Source organism: Pseudophryne corroboree (assembly GCF_028390025.1).
Source record: "Pseudophryne corroboree isolate aPseCor3 chromosome 3 unlocalized genomic scaffold, aPseCor3.hap2 SUPER_3_unloc_11, whole genome shotgun sequence".
Classification (NCBI taxonomy): Eukaryota; Metazoa; Chordata; class Amphibia; order Anura; family Myobatrachidae; genus Pseudophryne; species Pseudophryne corroboree.
The window spans coordinates 331875-355046 of record NW_026967499.1 but is presented as its reverse complement, the minus strand read 5'-3'; the positions used below and the strand labels follow the sequence as shown (position 1 = coordinate 355046).

The 23172-nt window shown below is 49.2% G+C and overlaps 1 protein-coding gene and 1 long non-coding RNA gene across 2 annotated transcripts in view; both read left to right on the top strand.

Moving 5' to 3' along the window:
• Positions 1–23172, top strand: part of LOC134983274 (oocyte zinc finger protein XlCOF6-like) — a 78758-nt gene that overhangs the window by 51248 nt on the left and 4338 nt on the right. The gene's annotated exons all lie outside the window — the stretch shown is intronic.
• LOC134983276 (uncharacterized) lies at positions 231–23160 on the top strand. Its single transcript, XR_010191618.1, has 4 exons — positions 231–277; positions 20122–20310; positions 22875–22954; positions 23073–23160. It is a non-coding gene; the product is annotated as an uncharacterized LOC134983276 (long non-coding RNA).

The following is a 23172-nucleotide window of genomic DNA, read 5'->3' as shown; positions in this document are numbered from 1 at the left end:
GTGATTGGCACAGGCGCTTCCTGGTGACTGGACCCTCCCCTCCTACAGCCCGGCCACAGCCCCGCCCTCTGTTATGGCTATTACCTTACATGTCCTCAGTGCAGGAGGCCGGCGGCCATTTTCTTGTAGACCTGTCCGGCAGCAGCAATAGGTTCCCTGGCCGTGTAGTGACGTCAGGAGCGGCGGCCATTTTCCCCTGGTCTGAGCTCCGCCTTCCTTCTATCATTCCCACAAGGCAGCAGGAGCAGAGAGCAGCCATTGCTGTGTCTGGCAGCAGGTAATGATATTATTATTATTATTCTATAGGCTGAGCAGCTCTGGTGTCAGGTTCTGTACTACAGGGGGAGCAGCCTCTGGTGCCTTGTTATAGTGCAGCTGGAGCAGCCTCTGGTGCTGCATTATCCCTGTACAGGTGGCTGACACTCTAGTGTCCTATTACTGTAATACAGGTGGCGCAGACCCCGCCGTTACCGTAATACAGGTGGCGCAGACCCCGCAGTTACCGTAATACAGGTGGTGCAGACCCCGCCATTACCGTAATACAGGTGGCGCAGACCCCGTCGTTACCGTAATACAGGTGGTGCAGACCCCGCTGTTACCGTAATACAGGTAGCACAGACCCCGGTGTTACCGTAATACAGGTGGCGCAGACCCCGCCGCTACCGTAATACAGGTGGCACAGACCCCGCCGTTACCGTAATACAGGTGGCACAGACCCCGCCGTTACCGTAATACAGGAGGTGCAGACTCCGCTGTTACCGTAATACAGGTGGCGCAGACCCCGCCGTTACCGTAATACAGGTGGCGCAGACCCCGCCATTACTGTAATACAGGTGGCGCAGAGTCCGCCGTTACTGTAATACAGGTGGCGCAGACCCCACCTTTACTGTTCTGTCCTGTGGCATTATACTATACAGGGGGAGCGTCCTGTGTTGTCCAAATATATGGGGGTTGGTATGTGTTGTCATAATATACAGGGGCAGCATCCTGTGCTGTCATAATATACAGGAGGATTGGCCTGTGTTGTCATAATATACATGGGTAGCATCCTGCGCCATCATAGTATACAGGAAGAGCGGCATGTGATGTCATAATATACGGGGGAGTGGCCTGCGTTGTCATAGTATACAGGGGTAGCATCCTGTGCTTTCATAGTATACAGGGGGAGCGGCCTGTGATGTCATAATAATTGGGGCGTGGCCTGTGTTGTCATAGTATACAGGGGTAGCGGCCTGTGTTGTCATAATATACAGGGGTAGCATCCTGTGCCATCATAATATACAGGAGGAGTGGCGTGTGTTGTCATAATATACAGGGGTAGCTTCCTGTGCTATCATATTATACAGGGGGAGTGGCCTGTGTTGTCATAGTATACAGGGGGAGCATCCTGTGTTGTCATAGCATACAGGGGTAGCATCCTGTGCTGTCATAGTATACAGGGGGAGCGGCCTGTGTTGTTCAAATATATGGGGGTTGGTCTGTGTTGTCATAGTATACAGGGGTAGCATCCTGTGCTGTCATAGTATACAGGAGGAGTGGCCTGTGTTGTCATAATATACATGGGTAGCATCCTGCGTCATCATAGTATACAGGAGGAGCGGCAGGTGTTGTCATAATATACGGGGGAGTGGCCTATGTTGCCATAATATACAGTGGTAGATTCCTGTACTGTCATTGTATACAGGGGGAGCGGCCTGTGTTTTCATAATAATTGGGGGGTGGCCTGTGTTGTCATAGTATACTGGGGGAGCGGCCTGTGTTGTCATAATATACAGTGGTAGATTCCTGTGCTGTCATAGTATGCAGGGGGAGCAACCTGTGTTGTCATAATAATTGGGGGGTGGCCTGTGTTGTCATAATATAAAGGGGTAGCATCCTGTGTTGTCATAGTATACTGGGGGAGCATCCTGTGCCATTATAATATACAGGAGGAGTGGCGTGTTGTCATAATATACATGGGTAGCATCCTGTGCTGTCATAATATACAGGGGGAGCGACCTGTGTTGTCATTATATATGGGGGGTGGCCTGTGTTGTCATAGTATACAGGGGGAGCGTCCTGTGTTGTCATAGTATACAGGGGTAGCATCCTGTGCTGTCATAGTATACAGGAGGAGTGGCCTGTGTTATAATATACAGGGGTAGCGTCCTGTGTTGTCATAGTATACAGGGGGAGCAGCCTGTGTTGTCATAATATACAGGGGCAGCATCCTGTGCTGTCATAATATACAGGAGGAGTGGCCTGTGTTGTCATAATATACATGGGTAGCATCCTGCGCCATCATAGTATACAGGAGGAGTGGCCTGTGTTGTCATAATATACAGGGGTAGCGTCCTGTGTTGTCATAGTATACAGGGGGAGCGGCCTGTGTTGTCATAATATACAGGGGCAGCATCCTGTGCTGTCATAATATACAGGAGGAGTGGCCTGTGTTGTCATAATATACATGGGTAGCATCCTGCGCCATCATAGTATTCAGGGGGAGTGGCCTATGTTGTCATAATATACAGTGGTAGATTCCTGTGCTGTCATAGTATGCAGGGGGAGCAACCTGTGTTGTCATAGTATACAGGAGGAGTGGTCTGAGTTGTCATAATATACAGGGGTAGCATCCTGTGCCATCATAAGATACAGGAGGAGTGGCGTGTTGTCATAATATACAGGGGTAGCATCCTGTGCTGTCATAATATACAGGGGGAGCGACCTGTGTTGTCATAATATACAGGAGGAGTGGCGTGTTGTCATAATATACAGGGGGAGCGGCCTGTGTTGTCATAGTATACAGGGGGTAGCATCCTGTGCTGTCATAATATACAGGGGGAGCGACCTGTGTTGTCATAATATACCGGGGTAGCATCCTGTGCTGTCATAGTATGCAGGAGGAGCAGCCTGTGTTGTCATTATATATGGGGGGTGGCCTGTGTTGTCATAGTATACAAGAGGAGTGGTCTGAGTTGTCATAATATACAGGGGTAGCTTCCTGTGCTGTCATAGTATACAGGAGGAGCAGCCTGTGTTGTCATTATATATGGGGGGTGGCCTGTGTTGTCATAGTATACAAGAGGAGTGGTCTGAGTTGTCATAATATACAGGGGTAGCATCCTGTGCTGTCATAATATACAGGAGGAGCAGCCTGTGTTGTCATCCTGTGCTGTCATAATATACAGGGGTAGCATCCTGGGCTGTCATAGTATACAGGGATAGCATCCTGGGCTGTCATAGTATACAGGGGTAGCATCCTGGGCTGTCATAGTATACAGGGATAGCATCCTGGGCTGTCATAGTATGCAGGGGGAGTGGCCTGTGCTGTCATAATATATGGGGGTGGCCTGTGTTGTCATAGTATACAAGAGGAGTGACCTATGTTGTCATAATATACATGGGTAGCATCCTGTGCTGTCACAGTATACAGGGGGAGCGGACTGTTTTGTTATAATATACAGGGGGAGCGGACTGTTTTGTTATAATATACAGGGGGAGCGACCTGTGTTGTCATTATATACAGGTAGAGTGGCCTGTGTTGTCATAATATACAGAGGGAGTGGCCAGTGTTATAATATACAGGGGGGAGTGGCCTGTGTGTCATAATATACAGTATAATATACAGGGGTAGCATCCTGTGCTGTCACAGTATACAGGGGGAGTGGACTGTTTTGTTATAATATACAGGGGGAGCGACCTGTGCTGTCATAATATACAGGAGGAGCAGCCTGTGTTGTCATAATATACAGGTAGAGCGGCCTGTGTTGTCATAATATACAGGGGTAGCATCCTGTGCTGTCATAGTATACAAGGGTAGGATCCTGTGCTGTCATAATATACAGGGGGAGTGGACTGTTTTGTTATAATATACAGGGGGAGCGACCTGTGCTGTCATAATTTACAGGGGGAGCGGCCTGTGTTGTCATTATATACAGGGGGTAGCATCCTGTGCTGTCATAGTATACAGGGGGATCATCTCAGTTTCGAGTTGATGCCTGCAGTAGCAGGTCACCGAACAGGAGGGCAGCACTGGGCAGCCCTGAAAAGCTTTTCTCTTGCGTCCTAGTGGATACTGGGGTCTATTACTTTAGTACCATGGGGTATAGATCGGTTCCACTATAGCAGTGGTTCTCAAACTCGGTCCTCAGGACCCCACGCAGTGCATGTTTTGCAGGTAACCCAGCAGGTGCACAGGTGTATTAATTAATCACTGACACCTTTTAAAAGGTCCACTGGTGGAGTTAATTATGTCACTTGTGATTCTGTGAGGAAACATGCACTGTGTGGGGTCCTGAGGACCGAGTTTGAGAACCTGTGCACTCTAGCCTGGCACTTAAAAACTTTTAGTGTGTATGTGTGTGCTGGCCCCTCCCCTCTTTGCCCCTTCCACCAGATTCAGTGTAGAAAAATGTGCCCAAGGAACCGGATGCATTTCTCTGGAGCTCCAGAGAGTTTCCTTTATTTTTATTGTATTTTATTATTTTCAGGTAGCTCTGGTTGGCAGACAGACCACCTGCTTCATGGGGCTAATGGTGTGTACACACGGCGAGATTTTTTCGGTAGCTAAAAGAGAGAGACAGATACCAAGAAGGCTTCTCGGCCCCCTCTAGTGGTTTCACTAAGAAATGTAAAATTCCTCAGAGGTTTTTAACTACGTTTCGCCTCCCAGCTGAGGACAGGAAGGTATGGGACCCCCCCCCCCCCACTCCCCATCAGTCGATACGTCGGTATCCAGGGGCTATATACCTGAAAGAGCCGGCTGACCATAACATTGAGACCATGCTCAAGGCAATTTATATAGCAGCAGGCGCAGCATAACACCCCCCAATAATTTGTGGGTGGATTTCCAGGGCGGTAGTCAAGTGGTCTGATATGGTTATTGAGTTTAGACTCTCTGGTCATTACTCTGCTCCAACATATACAGGATGCTGCAAATTTTATGAGCGAGGCTATTAAAGATCTTCCCTTTCTGCAGCGGGGTACACTGGTATTCCACAGGGAATAACATTGGGGTGTAGAGTTGGATCTTGATGTGAGGCACCAACAGGCTAAAGCTTTGACTGTTCCCAGGATGCATAGCGCCGCCTCCTCTATAACCCCGCCTCCAGGCACTGGAGCGCAGTGTGTAAGTTGGTGCCTGCAGTGCAGGCAGGTAACAGGGGGGGCTGCGCTAGGCAGCCCTGAAAAGAGCTTTCTAAGAAGAAAGAAGACTTCAAGGGCCGCAGCACAGGCACTCGGTGCTATATGTCATGCTGACCTTCCGTGCTGCGGCTCCCTCACCTCCCCCAGCAGCGCTGTACACTCCTGTGCCCTGGTTACCGGGTACTTACAGCGGAGGTGCTCCGGTCCCATCAGGCACACATTCCGCCGTTGCTCTCCTGGATCGCATGGCAGCATCATCAGGAGGAGGTAAGAGGGTCCCCGAGGCTGGACCCACCGAAATCACGATCCAACGCAGTCTCCGTAGACAGTCCGCCCTGCTGGCGTGGACACTGTGGCCATGCAGGGACCCCACTATATCCACCAGGGCAAGGGGCACAGGTCAGATTTACTAAATCCGTTTAGTATAGGCCCCGCAGTACCCGGTGGTGAAGTCCAGCAAGGGGATAATGCTCTGACCTGTAGCCCCTCCCCCATCCCCAGGCGCCATTTAGAGTAAATGTTCCCGCCCCGGAGCTGCATCTCTCTCTCCCTCACTCCCTGTCAGCGTTTGGGCGCCATTACACAGAGCTGCGCTGATTCTGGGACTGCTGGGCGATGTCTCTTCTGTAAAGCCGCCTGTCTCATCAGCGCTGTCCATTTACAGGACACTTAAGTATTCTACATGTCGTTTAGACAGTGCATACATTCAGGGATATTTAATACAAGTATCCTGTGATATACACCCAGTGGTTACTGTGCATTGTTATACAGGTTGAGTATCCCTTATCTAAACTGCTTGGGACCAGAGGTATTTTGGATATGGATTTTCCCGTATTTTGGAATAATTGCATACCATAGTGAGATATCTTTGCGATGGGAGCTAAGTCTAAGCACAGAATGCATGTATGTTTCATATACACCTTATACACACAGCCTGAAGGTCGTTTAATACAATATTTTTAATCACTTTGTGTATTAAACAAAGTTTGTGTACATTGATCTATCAGAAAACAAAGGTTTCACTATCTCACACTCATTTAAAAAAATTCAGTATTTCGGAATATGTGGATATGGGATACTCAACCTGTACTGTATACATACATAGCTTTACTTAGTATTGCTAGTCCAGTGCAGTTTTATTATTGTTTGTAATAATTCCTGCATTGTACATGTGACTGTGTGTGCCTATAGCTGCTGTGTGGTTCCTATTCTGTGTATCTCACACACATTGCTATCACTATATTCTGTACCCTGAGGGGGGCTACGTGCGTCAGGGTCCTATATAGTGTTTCACATGATAGGGCAATCTGCTACCGGGACCGGGATCCTCGTACAGTCTGTCTCCTGGGTGCTCGGGTACGGCACATTGCAGACCGGGTAGAAAGATTGTTGGGAGGGGCCGGGAATGACCCGGCGGTCTTGGTGTACGTTGGCACCAACGACAAAGTTAGTGGTAGGTGGGATGTCCTTAAGCTGATGCCACGGATTGCTCGGAGGAAAACGTTGCAGCTGAGGGTTCAGGTATTGTGGGTTCTATACCCCCAGTCAGCCTGCAGCACTGGGGGCACACGAAGACCCACCTTGGGCTGCTTTTTCCAATTACTGATTACGCTAGTAACGAGACTTAAGCCCCCTATGGGACCTCCTGTGCTATTGCAGCCACATATTGTCCCTGCAGTCAGTCCGCCTTGGGCAGATACTCTGTCAACTCAGTTACAGCAATTAAATCAGTCTTTGGTTAAATATAAATCTAACCCTCACCCTCCTAGGACCAAAGGGTCATCTAAGCGGGCCATTACTTCCACACAATCCACGCATGTTTCGGATACTTCATCCGTATACACTGACCCCTCAGACACTGATGCAGATGTTTCTTATGGGGAATCTATTACACAGGTGGATGTTCCTGACCTCTTGGAGGCTATCAGACTGATTCTTCAGATTGATGATGAATCTGAACCTCCGCATACGTCTAAGAAACCTGATAAGTTCAAACGTCAGAAGGTCACTAAATTAATTTTGCCCCATTCTGACCATTTAGTTGACATACGTCAGGAATCCTGGGAGTCTCCAGGAAAGAAATTCTCCCTGTCTAAGAAAATACTCATTATCCCCTCGCTGCTGTCACAACTGAGGGCTGAGGCTGACTGAGGGAACCCTCAGATGTAGGGGCTGGCGTGTAAGTGAACCATGGAGGTGAGATTTGGTTCCTAGACATACATGATGTTAGAACCCAAAGGCGTGACCACAACAACGTAGTAAAATATAACAGTCGGTTTATTGTACACACAGTATAACTCTTGGCAATGAGATATCTTCAACATTCCTGGGAATGCAGCTGGTATTTGTGACTGTGGCTATGCAGAACAAGATGGTAAAGTCCTTGCCAAAATCCGGAGTTAGAAAGTCTGTGGCCACAGCTAACCGCTGTAATGAGGAACCAGCAAGTACCGCCCAGTAGGTGGTAGACAGGAGACTGGGATAGGCGCTGATACACTGAGGCTGAAGAGATGTAGATAGGATTGCCAGAGACTACCAGACGGACCAGGTGTGAGGAAAGATGTGCTGAACTCACCACTGGAGCAACAGTTCGATGGTGAGCATCGATGGATATTGTGGTTCGATGTTGTGTGGGATAATATGCAGAGTGATATATGAATACCGCTGGAGATGACGTGAAGCATCGCTGTAGGCAGATGGTAACACCAATCACTGCTGGAAGCTGAGGGTGATGTGAGTGACCCGCTGGAAGCTGGAAGCCAGTGACACTCTACCACAGAAGCTAGTGAGCGATGCTGTAGATAATGGAAGCAATAATGATACCAGGATACCGCTGGAAGCTGGACGCAGAATAGAACCAACGCTGGAAGCCGATGTGAGGATCGCAGTAGATAGCCGGGAAGCAGAGCTGGAACACTGCAGGAGTCAGGCTGCACCGCAGGATGGTGATTGGTGCCGGTCTCTTGGAGAAGCTGAATCACAGGAGCTGGAATCCCTGGAAAGTCAACCTGAGAATTCACCAAACAGGACAGGCATGTATGCAGGATTGACAACCAAAGCACTGACCCTTATCCAGCCCTGGAGCAGGATATTTATACCAGCTGGTGAGCAGGGATTGGCTGGATATTTACACAGAGCCCAGACTGCAGTGGATAGGCTGAAAACAACATGTGATGCAAAACAAACATGGCTGCGCCCATGTTTGAAACTGGAGGGAAAGTCTGTTTGTATTTAATGTGTGAGAATCGGCAGTAATGGCGTCGGAGGCCGCAGAGGGCAGGAGACGCCATACTTTAAACAGATGGATGTTTTGTGTAATGTTGCCATGTCAGAGCTGCTGCGATCACCCGAGGAGCACCTTGAGAAACAGATATGCAGCGCGCTGCCCGCAGACAGGTGGAATCCGGGCCTGGTACGCCGGGCCAGTCTCAGAAGGCACTTAGCAGGTAAATAATGGGGGCTAATAACCCGGATCGTGACAGCTGCAGAGTTAAGTAAAAATTGGGAAACACCGCCGCCGGTGGATTCACAAGTGGCGCGTCTGGTGGTGTTATCTATTCTGCCTGTCACTTCTGTCACCTCTCTGAAGGAACCGACGGATAAGTGCATGGAGGTTTGCTTAAAGTCTATTTGCACTCTTGCGGGTGCTGTGCATAGACCTACTGTAGCGGCTTCTTGGGCTGCGAAGGCTATTAAAGCCTGGATTCAAGAAGTTGAAGTGGAGCTACCTTCTAATTTTCTGATATTGCCAGACAGTGTCTTTCATATATTATCACAGCCTCTTATTATATTCAGGAGGTGGCCTCTGATGCCGGTGTCCTGGCGGCCAAAGCGTCTACTATGTCCATTATGGCACGCAGGGTTCTGTGGTTGTGGTCCTGGTCTGTGGATCTGGACTCTAAAAATACCTTGGAGGTGATCCCTTTTAAAGGAGACATCCTTTTTGGGGAAGATCTGAACAAGATTGTTGCTGACTTAGCGTCTGCTAAAACTGCATGTCTGCGTCGTACTAATCCTTTGGTTCCGAAGGCTAAAAGTACCATCTTTCTTTCCTTTCGACCTCCAAGTAAAGAAAAGGGTCAGGCGTACCCGAAACAGGCATGCACTTCCAAAACCTCTAAGCCCAAACCTAAACGTTCCTGGGCTTCCCATCAGCCTGCTTCCAAACCAGATAAGCCTGCTGCATGACGGGGCGGGCCTCCCCTTGGGGGATCTCAGGGTGGGAGGCCGACTACTACGGTTTGCCCAGGTATGGTTACAGACCACTTAGGACTCCTGGGTAAGGGAAGTCGTCACTCATGGATACGCCATTTCTTTCAAGAAACGTACCCTCGCCAGTTTTCCTAGACAAATATACCTTCGGATCCGGTGAAAGCAAAAACTCTCCATTTGGTGGTACAATCCCTCCTGGACACAGGAGTGATAGTGCCAGTGCTTCTGGCTCAGAGAGGCAGGGGGTACTATTCAACATTGTTCCTAGTTCCGAAACAGAATGGTTCCTCCCAGCCCATTCTCAACCTCAAGTCTTTGAACAAATTTGTGTAGGTATCCAAGTTCCGTATGGAAACTCTTCGCTCTATTGTTCTGGACTTGGAGCCCATGGACTATATAGTATCCCTGGACATACCAGGATGCTTACCTACATATACCTATTGCCATGTCACATCAGCAATACCTGCGGTTTTCTATTGGCAACCTACATTATCAATTCCAGGCCTTACCTTCTGGACTGACCACGGCTCCGCGAATCTTCACCATGGTCATGGCGGTTATGACGGCTCTGCTCCGCCGTCAGGGTATCGGGATCCTGCCGTATCTGGACGACTTGTTGATCCTGGCAAACTCCCCAGAGGTTCTCCTCCATCATCTGGAACTGACGGTCCAATTCCTACAAGAACATGGGTGGCTCATCAACTGGAAGAAATCCTCCCTGGTGCCTGCTCAGAGCATGGTGCACCTGGGGGCATTGTTGGACACACACAACCAACGGTTGTTCTTGTCCCAAGAGAAGGTCCTGCAGCTTCAGGACAAGATAAGATACTTCCTTTCTTGTCCGTGAGTGTCGGTACACTCGGCGATGCAAGTACTTGGCCTCATGGAGTTGGCTTTCGACATGGTAGAGTACGCTCAATTTCACTCTCATCCTCTGCAGAAGCTAATCCTGGTCAAGTGGGATGGCCTGCCTCACTGGATCAGATCTAACACGATCTCCTTGATTCCGGAACTTTATCTGCCACTGAGCTGGTGGCTACAGGACCAACAATTGAGCAGGGGTCATCCCTTTTGGATCTCCGACTGGGTCCTTCTAAAGGTGAATGCCAGTCTGCGGGGTTGGGGCGCGGTGTTATAGCAACACTCTCTTCTTCCAATAAATATTCTAGAGATGCTTTGATACTGGCCCTGCCTCTGTTACAGAACAGGCCTGTTCAAGTAAGGTCGGACAATGCCACCACAGTGGTGTACATAAATCATCAAGGCAGTATGCGAAGCCACATGGCAATGATGGAAGTGTCAAAGATTCTTCAATGGGTGGAACACCATCTGCCAGCCATATTGGCAGTGTTCATTCCTGGGTCCTCAACTGGGAAGCGGAGGTCCTCAGTCGTCAGGATGTACACACCGGAGAGTGGAGCCCTTCAGTCAGAAGTATTTCAACTCCTAGTGTACAAGTGGGGCCTACCATATGTAGACCTGATGGTGTCTCGACACAATCACAAGGTTCCGGTCTTCGGTGCAAGAACAAGGGATCTTCAAGCAGCGTTCATGGATGCACTGGCAATTCCATGGAACTTTCGGCTGCCGTACGTGTTCCCTCCGGTGTCACTTCTGCCCAGGGTGATAAGGAAGTTCAAGCAAGAAGGAGGAATACTACTTCTGATCGCTCCAGCGTGGCCCAGACGGCATTGGTTCTTAGACCTACAGGGTCTCTCGATTGAGCACCCTCTTTTGCTTCCGCAACGCCCAGACCACCTCATTCAGGGCCCCTGTCTCTACCAGGATTTGGCCCGACTGGCTTTGACGGCGTGGCTCTTGAAGCTTCAGTTCTGAGGGCCAAAGGTTTTTCTGAGGCGGTCATTCAAATGATGTTGAAAGCCCGTAAACCGGCTTCGGCTTGGATTTATTATAGAGTCTGGAATTCTTCACCCTGTGCGCGGCTAAGAATTTTGATGCATACAAGTTCAGTACTGCCAACCTTTTGGCATTTCTGCAACAGGGCCTGGAATCAGGCCTTTGTCTGGCCTCCCTCAAGGTTCATGTCTCACCCTTGTCGGTGTGGTTTCAGGGAAAAAATTGCGACTGTGCCTGACGTTCATACCTTCACTCAGGGTGTTTTACGGATTTAACCTCCCTATGTTCCTCCTGTGGTTCCTTGGGATTTGTTGGTTGTTCTGGATGCCCTACAAGAGTCTCCGTTTGAACCTCTTGAGCCTGTGGACCTTAAATGGCTTACACTTAAGGTCTTGTTTTTGCTGGCTATTGCCTCTGCTAGATGGGTTTCAGACTTGGGTGCCTTATCCTGTAGGTCTCCCTTCCTGATTTTTCACAGTGACCGTGCGGTTCTAAGAACTCGCCCTGGTTATCTACCTAAGGTGGTGTCATCTTTCCACCTTAACCAAGATATTGTGGTTCCGGCCTTTATCTCTCCTGATTTGTCCTCCAAAAAGCGGTCTTTGGATGTGGTATGGGTTCTCCGTATCTATGTGAAGAGAACCGCTACCTTAGGAGTCTGATTCTCTCTTTGTTCTTTTTGGTTTTCACAAACATGGCTGGACTGCGAATAAGCAGACCTTGGCCAGATTGATTAGTATGGTGATTGCACAAGCTTATTTACAGATTGGACTTCCAGCTCCTTCTACTATCAAGGCCCATTCTACTCGGTCTGTTGGACCTTCTTGGACGGCCCGCCGTGGCACGTCCCTTGAACAATTGTGCAAAGCGCCTACGTGGTCCTCAGTGAACATGTTCATTAGGTTCTATGCCTTTTATATTCTGCCTCCCAGGATGCTTCCTTTGGACGCCGGGTTCTTGTGCCCACTACAGTGCATCCCCTCCCACGAGGAACTGCTTTAGGACATCCCCGATGTTATTCCCTGTGGTATTCAGTGTACCCCGCTGCAGAATAGGAGGTTTATAGTAAGAACTTACCTTTGTTTAATCTCTTCCTGCGAGGTACACTGGATTCCACAAGGCACCCACCCTGACGCACTTAGCTTCTTTGGGTTTGTATGGCATTAGCTGCTGGTACTTTCTCCTGTCGTGAGAATGTGGTGTCTGTGGCTACTAACTGTTGTCATCTCTTTTACCTGCACCCCAATGTTATTCCCTGTGGAATCCAGACTGAGCAGTGTTGTCAGCAATCTGCTTCACAATCAGCCACTGCAGATATATCAACCGACTGAGCAGTGTCGGCAGCAATCTGCTTCACAGTCAGCCACTGCAGATATATCAACCGACTGAGCAGTGTTGGCAGCAGTCTGCTTCACAGTCACTGCAGATATATCATCAGACTGAGCAGTGTCGGCAGCAGTCGGTTTCACAGCCAGCCACTGCAGATATATCATCAGTCTGAGCAGTGTCGGCAGCAGTCTGCTTCACAGTCACTGCAGATATATCATCAAATTGAGCAGTGTTGGCAGCAGTCTGCTTCACAGTCACTGCAGATATATCATCAAATTGAGCAGTGTTGGCAGCAGTCTGCTACACAGCCAGCCAATGCAGATATATCATCAGACTGAGCAGTGTCGGCAGCAGTCTGCTTCACAGCCAGCCATCACAACTCAGGAGACCATACCGATTTGGGTGTCGGCTTTAACAGGATTTATGGCTGACCTATCCTCAGAATTGGCAGCTGCCAGGAGAGATAGGGAAATCCTTCATTCACACACATTACACACCCCATTACACACCCCTGAACCTATCTGAGAGCAGAATGCGGCAAAGAGTTTTAGTTTTTAGTCATGGACAGGGTAACAAAAGAACGGTCACTCCCTGCAGTACTAAAATCGTGGTGATATGCCACCTCTAGAGAGAGGCACATTTGTGGAAGCTGAGGAGAAAACAGACTGAATCTTCCCACAAGGGCTTGAATCTCTACTAGAGACTGTGATGGGAGTCTCACAATTACCCAAGAAGAAAGGTGAGCTGCAGCAGCCTTCCTATTTGGTAGACAAGAGAGTCCCTGTGTGACCTTTCTGGTATCACTGGAACTAGATAGCCACAGTTCAAAGTCGGATAAGAAGTTTAAATCCCTAGGACAATTCTACTTTCTTTTCCTTTTCCTTTTGACAGTAGGGAACTACGGAAAAATCAACAGTGGATCCTTCGGTTACCCAGTTATCAAAGCCGATCGTACTTTTGATCCCAGGAACTCTCTTCCTTAAAGAAATCCTTATACATAAAAATCAGCAGTCTATCTCTGAGGCTTCCAGGGATGTAGGACTGCTCACTCCAGGTGATCCTCGAAAGCATTTTCGGCGCATAGGATTTTGTGACTATCAATGGACAGCGGATGCAGAGTCAGAGAGGTGGAGCAGGCTTTCCATACGCAGGAGATGCCCTGTTTGGATCAAAATTGAATAAGTGGCTATCACAGGTCACGGTAGGTAAGTCTGCTTATCTCCCTTCTGCAGTCCCACCTCCAAGAGCACATACACTGGTCCTTTTCAGCTTACAGGGTTTAGAGGTAGAGCCAGGGGAGCCTCAAACGCAGAGGTGCCAGAGGTCATAGATGTCGGGGAGCCACTACTACCCATCAGAACCTGCAGCAGGACTCCCTCCCCTATTCTCAGGGATCCCAAGGTGGGAGCGTGTCCCAGAATTTTCAGTCACATCTGGGAAGGCACCTGCCGAGACGCCTCGGTCAGGGACCTGATCTGGGGGGGTTACAAACTAGAGCTCGATACTCCTCCTCTCAGCATTTTCCACACAGGTTGGCAGCTTCCCTAAAAAAACAGGTAACTCTGCAAGCGGCTATTCACAGGCTCCTGGAAGCAGAAGTCATTGTTCCAGTTCCAACACATCAAAGGAACTGTTCTGCTCAAATTTATTGGTGGTCCCTAATGACGGACAACTCGGTCAGTCACATCCTGCAACTGAATTCCCTGAATCCATACCTAATAGTCTACGGATTCAAGAGGATTCACTAACGGTGGTAATCGCGGCCTTGGAAGAGTCTGAGTTCTTGGTGTCATTTGATTTTAAGAACACATAGCTCTACTTCCCAATCTGACCTACACATCAGGTACTCCTACGGTTTGCCCCAAAGAACTCTCAGTGTCGGATCCAGGCACCGCCCTTTGACCTCTCGACAGCTCCGAGGGTCTTCACAGACGTAATAGCGGAACTGATTTCTCTTACGTCCTAGAGGATAGTGGGATCCACATTAGTACCATGGGGTATAGACGGGTTCACTAGGAGCCCTTGGGCACTTTAAGAAAATGATAGTGTGCGCTGGCTCCTCCCTCTATGCTCCTCCTAATGCCTTGAAGTCTGTCTGGTGGGAGCCCGGCTAAAATTCTTCAGCCACATCAGGACAAGATAGTGCCAGGATCCCTGGGTCTTAGACCTTATCCCAGGGCTACAGACTGGAGTTCCAGGAGCTCCCACTTCACAGATTCTTCAAATCAGGCTTACCAGATTCACAAGGTGCAAGAATAACCTTACAGGACGCCATTCAAAAACTGTTACAGACCCAAGTCATTGTTCCAGTTCTACCTCATCTACAAAACAAGGGTTACTATTCCAGCTTGTTTGTAGTTCCGAAGCCGGACAGTTCAGTAACACTGATTCTGAATCTCAAGTCATTGAACCCATTCTTATGGGTGCTCAAATTCAAGATGGAGTCTCTGAGATCGGTGATCTCAGGTCTGGAGGAGGGGGAATTCCTAGTGGCTCTGGATATCAAGGATGCGTACTTTCATATTCCGATCTGGTCGATTCACCAGACGTTATCTTCGATTTGCACTGCAGGACTGTCACTATCAGTTCTCTCCACGGCACCAAGGGTGTTCACCAAAGTGATTGCATAGATGATGTTACTACTCCGCAAACAAGGAGGGAACATAATTCCGTACCTGGACGATCTTCTGATAAAGGCAGTGTCCAGGGAACAACTGTTGGAGAGCATTGCCCTCTCGACCAGACTACTTCTGGCTCATGGGTGGTTTCTGAATTTTCCAAAATCTCACCTAGAACCAATGCAGAGGCTTCAGTTCCTAGAATGATACTGGACACAGAATCTCAGAAAGTATTCCTCCCCTTGGAAAAGGCAATTGTAATCCAGTCGATGGTTCGGGCTGTCTTGAAGCTGACTTGAATCTCAGTGCATCTCTGCATATGCCTTCTGGGGAAAATGGTGGCTTCTTACGAAGCAATTCAGTATGGGAGGTTTCATGTGAGACCCTTCCAGCTGGATCTGTTGGACAAATGGTTCGGATCACATCTTCACATGCACCAGGGGATTCTTCTGTCCCCAAAAGCCAGGATCTCCCTCCTGTGGTGGCTACAGACCGCTCACCTTGTCGAGAGCCACAGGTTTGGGATTCAGAATTGGATACTGCTAACCACAAAAGCAAGCCTCAAAGGTTGGGGTGCAGTCACCCAGGAGGTACAGTTTCAGGGAAGGTGGTCAAGTCAGGAAGTCATCCTTCCAATAAACATCCTGGAACTCAGGGATATATACAACGCCCTTCAGCAAGCTGCATTTCTTTTTCAGAATCAGGCTATTCAGGTCCAGTCGGACAATGTGACGGCATTGACGTACATAAACCAACAGGGCAGAGGTGTCAATAATTCTCCTCTGGGCGGAAAAACATGCAATGGTGTTGTCGGCGGTCTTTATCCTGGGAGTGGACAACTGGGAAACAGACTTCCAACAGATACGATATGGACCCAGGGGAATGGGGCCTTCGCCTGGAGTTGTTCCAGTGGTTGACACGTCGGTGGGGATATTCACCGATAACTCGACTCAACAATAAACTCAAGCGGAATTGTTCCAGGTCGAGAGATCCACAAGCAGTGGCGGTAGATGCTCTGGGAACTCCGTGGGTCTACCATCTAGTGTACGTGTTTCCTCCACTTCCTCTGATCCCAACCATTCTAAACAGAATAAAAAGGGAAAAGGTTCAAGCAATCCTCATTGCTCCTGACTGTCCATGAAGGGCCTGGTATGTGGATCTTCTCGAGATGCTCCTCGAAGATCCGTGGCCTTTACCTCTTCGCGAGGATCTTCTACAACAGGGCCCGTTCGTCTACCAAGACTTACCACGGCTACATTTAACGGCATGGAAGTTGAACGGCTGATTCTAGCCAGGAGAGGGATTCCTGACAAGGTCATTCCGACTATGATCCAAGCTAGAAAGGGGTTAACGTGTAAACATTACCAACGTTTCTGGAGGAGAGCAGACAATATTCTACGGGGGAATTTCATCTGGGACATTTCCTGCTTTTTCTGCAATTGGGAGTGGATGTGGGCCTACGCCTAGGCTCCATAAGAGTCCAGATTTGGGCCTTGTCTATTTTCTTTCAGAAACAATTGGCTTCTCTCCTTGAAGTCCAGATGTTCTTGAAAGGTGTTCTGCACATCCAAGTTCCAGGGACGTGCTGTCAGGGGAGGCAGTGCCTCTTCTGTCATACAACAGATACAGAGTTTTTATTATAAAAATCATCTGGACAGTACAAAGTAAATATTTCTAACTTGTAAGTATAATCTTTGTATTCGTCAAATAATTTTTATAATCTAGACCAGGGGTGTCAAAGACAAGGCCCGCGGGCCAAATCCGGCCCGCCAGACCTCGTCTGATGGCCCGCGGTGCCGCCGCCATGAAACCCCCTTCTTCCGAGTGCCCAGCTCGGGGGGGGCGGGGTTTCGCGGAATGACGCGATTGCGTTGTGACGTCACGGCGCAAACGCGTCATTCAACGAAACCCCGTCGGAGGAGGGAGAATGGAGCCGCGCAGACGAGGAGGGAGAGGCGGCTGAAGAGCGGCGAGAACCGCTTCAAATGTAAGTCAGCCCCTCTCCCTTCCTCTCTTTCTCTCTCTCTCCCTCCTTCCACCACCTGCCGCAATGTGTAAAATGGGGACCTGTGCCTGCCGCAATGTGTAAAATGGGGACCTGTGCCTGCCACAATGTGTAAAATGGGGACCAGTACCTGCCACAATGTGTAAAATGGGGACCAGTACCTGCCACAATGTGTAAAATGGGGACCTGTGCCTGCCACAATGTGTAAAATGGGGACCTGTGCCTGCCACAATGTGTAAAATGGGGACCTGTGCCTGCCACAATGTGTAAAATGGGGACCTGTGCCTGCCACAATGTGTAAAATGGGGACCTGTGCCTGCCACAATGTGTAAAATGGGGACCTGTGCCTGCCACAATGTGTAAAATGGGGACCTGTACCTGCCGCTATGTGTAAAATGGGGACCTGTGCCTGCCACAATGTGTAAAATGGGGACCTGTGCCTGCCACAATGTGTAAAATGGGGACCTGTGCCTGCCACAATGTGTAAAATGGGGACCTGTGCCTGCCACAATGTGTAAAATGGGGACCTGTGCCTGCCGCTATGTGTAAAATGGGGACCTGTGCCTGCCACAATGTGTAAAATGGGGACCTGTACCTGCCGCTATGTGTAAAATGGGGACCTGTGCCTGCCGCTATGTGTAAAATGGGGACCTGTGCCTGCCGCAATGTGTAAAATGGGGACCTGTGCCTGCCGCAATGTGTAAAATGGGGACCTGTGCACTATAAAAGGGGGCACATGGCTGAGCACTATAAAAGGGGGCACATGGCTGGGCACTTTAAAAGGGGGCAGATGGCTGGGCACATATAAGGCAGGTGGAGCGGTAAATTTTGGATAGACCTACAGATACAACCGGCCCTTTGATGGGGACCAAACTGCTGATGCGGCCCCCGATGAATTTGAGTTTGACACCCCTGATCTAGACTCACGTGTGTTGCGGTGCTCCATGAAGACACAGAGAGGCGTGAGGCAGCATCAGCCTTCCCTGTGATAGTAAGGACTGCCTAGTGCAGGGGGGCGGGGCTCTGCCGTGGCCAATAATCTCACAGAGAAAACAGACCACGGGAGACAGCTACTACATCTGCCTCAATGATGATCAGCTGACCTATCCAGGACCTGACCTGGAAGTTCAGACAGCTCACTTCCGACAGAGCACTCGGCACTGCCGCTGCCTTCATGCTCCTAATCCTCCAGTGCTCTGGCTAGGTAAGGTCCTGTAACATCCCTTTTCTGTGCCTCAGCTCTATATACTCTATACTGTATACAGTGAGTATGATCTGCACTGTTATCACACAGCTGATCTACCCTTCTCTCATGGGTAACCGGAGCCTGCCTGCCGCCCTACACTGGTGCAGAGGACAAGGCTCATCGGCACTGGCAGCACACCCCTGTGCACAGCATGCAGCAGTCTCTGTGTGATACTGCTGGCTGGGACCTCTGCACAGGGGAACCGCAGGAGTTTGGCTCTGCACTGCAGTGCACCATTCCTGCTGCTCTAGGTCTATTAATGCTGCACACTACTAATCTGCAATTGTGTGTGGCCCTCCCATAGGCATATCATACTTGTTGTTTTGATAAATTAAATGGATTACTGTAAATAAGTGTTGGACAAAGTGATAAATCAATGCCCTCGAATAGCCACTGGCACATCAGGAGCTGCACTGACTGTTATCTGGTGTGTACAGTACTGCATGTAGCATACTCTGCACATTTCTACTGTGTGTGATTAGTGGGAGTGGCCTAGGCGGGACCTGTAGCTACAGTATGTGTCTGTTATATAGAATGCAGTTAGTGTGTGTATAGAACACTTTAAGGTGACTCCTCTAGTTAGTGTTGTTTTGTAGTGTTGCCCTCTAAAAATGAAATAACATTAACTGCAATTTGTGTTGTTATTTTTAGTTTTGTGTGTGATTTTACCACATAATTTCCAATATGTTTTTTCTTCTATTTGTCTACGTTGCATAACTGGAATAAAAAGTACTGTACCTTTACTTTGTATGCTCCCTCTTCACAATGCCGTAACTAGGCATTTTAGTACTGTTACAAGAAACAGCACTGGCGCCCCCCAATACAAGATAGGGGCAGTACGCACAGTAGGTGCGGGGAAAAAATATATATGGGCGTGGCTTCATGGGGAAGGGGCGTGGCCACAAAATAATACCAATTCATAGTACGGTGCACAGTAGTCTCCATTATTCAAATTACGCTGCACATTAGCGCCACTACACCAGGTAGAGCCCTTTTTACACATTACGGCAGACAGCGTCCCTCTTTTTACACATTACAGCAGACAGCGTCCCCTTTTTACACATTATAGCAGACAGCGTCCCCTTTTTACACATTGCAACAGACAAAATAGATAGATAGAGAGAGACAGATACCATCTCTTTGGTTTAGCTGCTGCGTTGAACCTACCCAATCAGCGCCTGGAGACAGTTACCTTCAGGTAATTTTCCCTTTTTTTGAATTATACAGGGAAATGACTGAGGAAGTGAGGGGATCTCGGAGTGTGATAGTAACGTCACATATATCTATAGTAATAATACAGGGACATGACTGGAGAGGTAAGGGGATCTGGGAGCGTCACAGTGACATCACTTATCTATAGTAATACCGGGACATGACTGGAGAAGTAAGGGGATCTGGGAGCGTCACAGTGACATCACTTATATCTATAGTAATAATACTGGGACATGACTGGGGAGGTGAGGGGGTCTGGGAGTGTAACAGTGACCACTTATATCTATAGTAATAACACAGGGACATGACTGGGGAGCTGAGGGGATCTGAGAGCGGCACAGTGATGTCACGTATATATTTAGAAATAATACAAGGACATGACTGTGGAGGTGAGGGGGTCTGGGAGTGTAACAGTGATGTCACTTATATCTATAGTAATAATACTGGGACATGACTGGGGAGGTGAGGGGGATCTGGGAGTATATACATTGGTATTTGATGTTTCCCTCATTACACAGGATTACACAGTAGTGAAGACATCCAGTGAGTGTAAGACACCCAGCAGCTGTCCACTTGTGTCAGGAGGACTGAGCAGGACTCAGAGCCCCATCACAGTGCCTCCACCTTACTCGCGGATGCATGAGAGACACAATGACCAGAAGATCCTGGAAATCACCAACAAGATCATTCAGCTGCTGACTGGAGAGGTGACTGCTGGGAATGGGGTATTATACAATAACACCAGGGGACGTGTCTGGGTGATGACTGGAGAGGTGACTGCTGGGAATGGGACATTATACAGTAACACCAGGGGATGTGTCTGGGTGATGACTGGAGAGGTGACTGCTGGGAATGGGACATTATACAGTAACACCAGGGGATGTGTCCGAGTAATGACTGGAGAGGTGACTGCTGGGAATGGGACATTATACAGTAACACCAGGGGATGTGTCTGGGTGATGACTGGAGAGGTGACTGCTGGGAATAGGGCATTATACAGTAACACCAGGGGATGTGTCTGGGTGATGACTGGAGAGGTGACTGCTGTGAATGGGGCATTATACAGTAACACAAGGAGACGTGTCCAGGTGATGACTGGAGAGGTGACTGCTGGGAATGGGAAATTATACAGTAACATCAGGGATGTGTCTGGGTGATGACTGGAGAGGTGACTGCTGGGAATGGGACATTATACAGTAACACCGGGGAATGTGTCTGGGTGATTACTGGAGAGGTGACTGCTGGGAATGGGGCATTATACAGTAACACCAGGGGACATGTCTGGGTGATGACTGGAGAGGTGACTGCTGGGAATGGGGCGTTATATAGTAACACTAGGGAATGTGTCTGGGTGATGACTGGAGAGGTGACTGCTGGGAATGGGGCATTATACAGTAACACCAGGGGATGTGTCTGGGTGATGACTGGAGAGGTGACTGCTGGGAATGGGGCGTTATATAGTAACACTAGGGAATGTGTCTGGGTGATGACTGGAGAGGTGACTGCTGGGAATGGGACATTATACAGTAACACCAGGGGATGTGTCTGGGTGATGACTGGAGAGGTGACTGCTGGGAATGGGCCATTATACAGTAACACCGGGGGATGTGTCTGGGTGATGACTGGAGAGGTGACTGCTGGGAATGGGACATTATACAGTAACACCAGGGGATGTGTCTGGGTGATGACTGGAGAGGTGACTGCTGGGAATGGGGCGTTATATAGTAACACCAGGGGATGTGTCTGGGTGATGACTGGAGAGGTGACTGCTGGGAATGGGCCATTATACAGTAACACCGGGGGATGTGTCTGGGTGATGACTGGAGAGGTGGCTGCTTGGAATGGGACATTATACATTAACACCAGGGACTGTGTCTGGGTGATGACTGGAGAGGTGACTGCTGGGAATGGTACATTATACAGTACCACCAGGGGATGTGTCTGGGTGATGACTAGAGAAGTGACTGCTGGGAATGGGGCGTTATATAGTAACACCGGGGGATGTGTCTGGGTGATGACTGGAGAGGTGGCTGCTTGGAATGGGACATTATACAGTAACACCAGGGGATGTGTCTGGGTGATGACTGGAGAGGTGACTGCTGGGAATGGGACATTATACAGTAACACCGGGGGATGTGTCTGGATGATGACTGGAGAGGTGGCTGCTTGGAATGGGACATTATACATTAACACCAGGGGATGTGTCTGGGTGATGACTGGAAAGGTGACTGGCGAGAATGGGGCATTATACAGTAACACCAGGGAATGTGTCTGGGTGATGACTGGAGAGGTGACTGCTGGGAATGGGGCATTATACAGTAACACCAGGGGACGTGTCTGGGTGATGACTGGAGAGGTGACTGCTGGGAATGGGGCGTTATATAGTAACACCGGGGGATGTGTCTGGGTGATGACTGGAGAGGTGACTGCTGGGAATGGGCCATTATACAGTAACACCGGGGGATGTGTCTGGGTGATGACTGGAGAGGTGACTGCTGGGAATGGGACATTATACAGTAACACCAGGGGATGTGTCGGGGTGATGAATGGAGAGGTGACTGCTGGGAATGGGGCATTATACAGTAACACCAGGGGATGTGTCTGGGTGATGAATGTAGAGGTGGCTGCTTGGAATGGGACATTATACATTAACACCAGGTAATGTGTCTGGGTGATGACTGGAGAGGTGACTGCTGGAAATGGTACATTATACAGTAACACCAGGGGATGTGTCTGGGTGATGACTGGAGAGTTTACTGCTGGGAATGGGACATTATACAGTAACACCAGGGGACGTGTCTGGGTGGTGACTGGAGAGGTGACTGCCGGGAATGGGACATTATACAGTAACACCAGGAATGTGTCTGGGTGATTACTGGAGAGGTGACTGCTGGGAATGGGACATTATACAGTAACACCAGGGGACGTGTCTGGGTGATGACTGGAGAGGTGGCTGCTGGGAATGGGACATTATACAGTAACACCAGGGGATGTGTCTGGGTGATGACTGGAGAGGTGGCTGCCGGGAATGGGACATTATACAGTAACACCGGGGGACGTGTCTGGGTGATGACTGGAGAGGTGGCTGCCGGGAATGGGACATTATACAGTAACCCCGGGGGACGTGTCTGGGTGATGACTGGAAAGGTGACTGCTGGGAATGGGACATTATACAGTAACACCAGGGGACGTGTCTGGGTGATGACTGTATCACTGTGTGTGTCTGGTTCCTATAAGGTGTCAGGATGTCACTGTCTATGTCTCCATGCAGGAGGGGGGAGTATATAGAGGAACACAGGGGTCTGTACAAGGACGTGATGATGGAGAATCACCGGCCCCTCACATCACTGGGTAAGAGGAGACTGTCATATATTGTACAGGGGAGAGCAGGTATGGGGGCCCCTATATACACACATCATCTGATAATCACGTATATACACTGTACTCAGTCACTGTGTGTCTCCTACAGATGGGCCCAGTAACAGAGATACCCCAGAGAGATGTCCCCGTCCTCTGTATTCCCAGTATTGTACAGAGGAGACTCACAGGACCCCACAGTAGGATCAGAT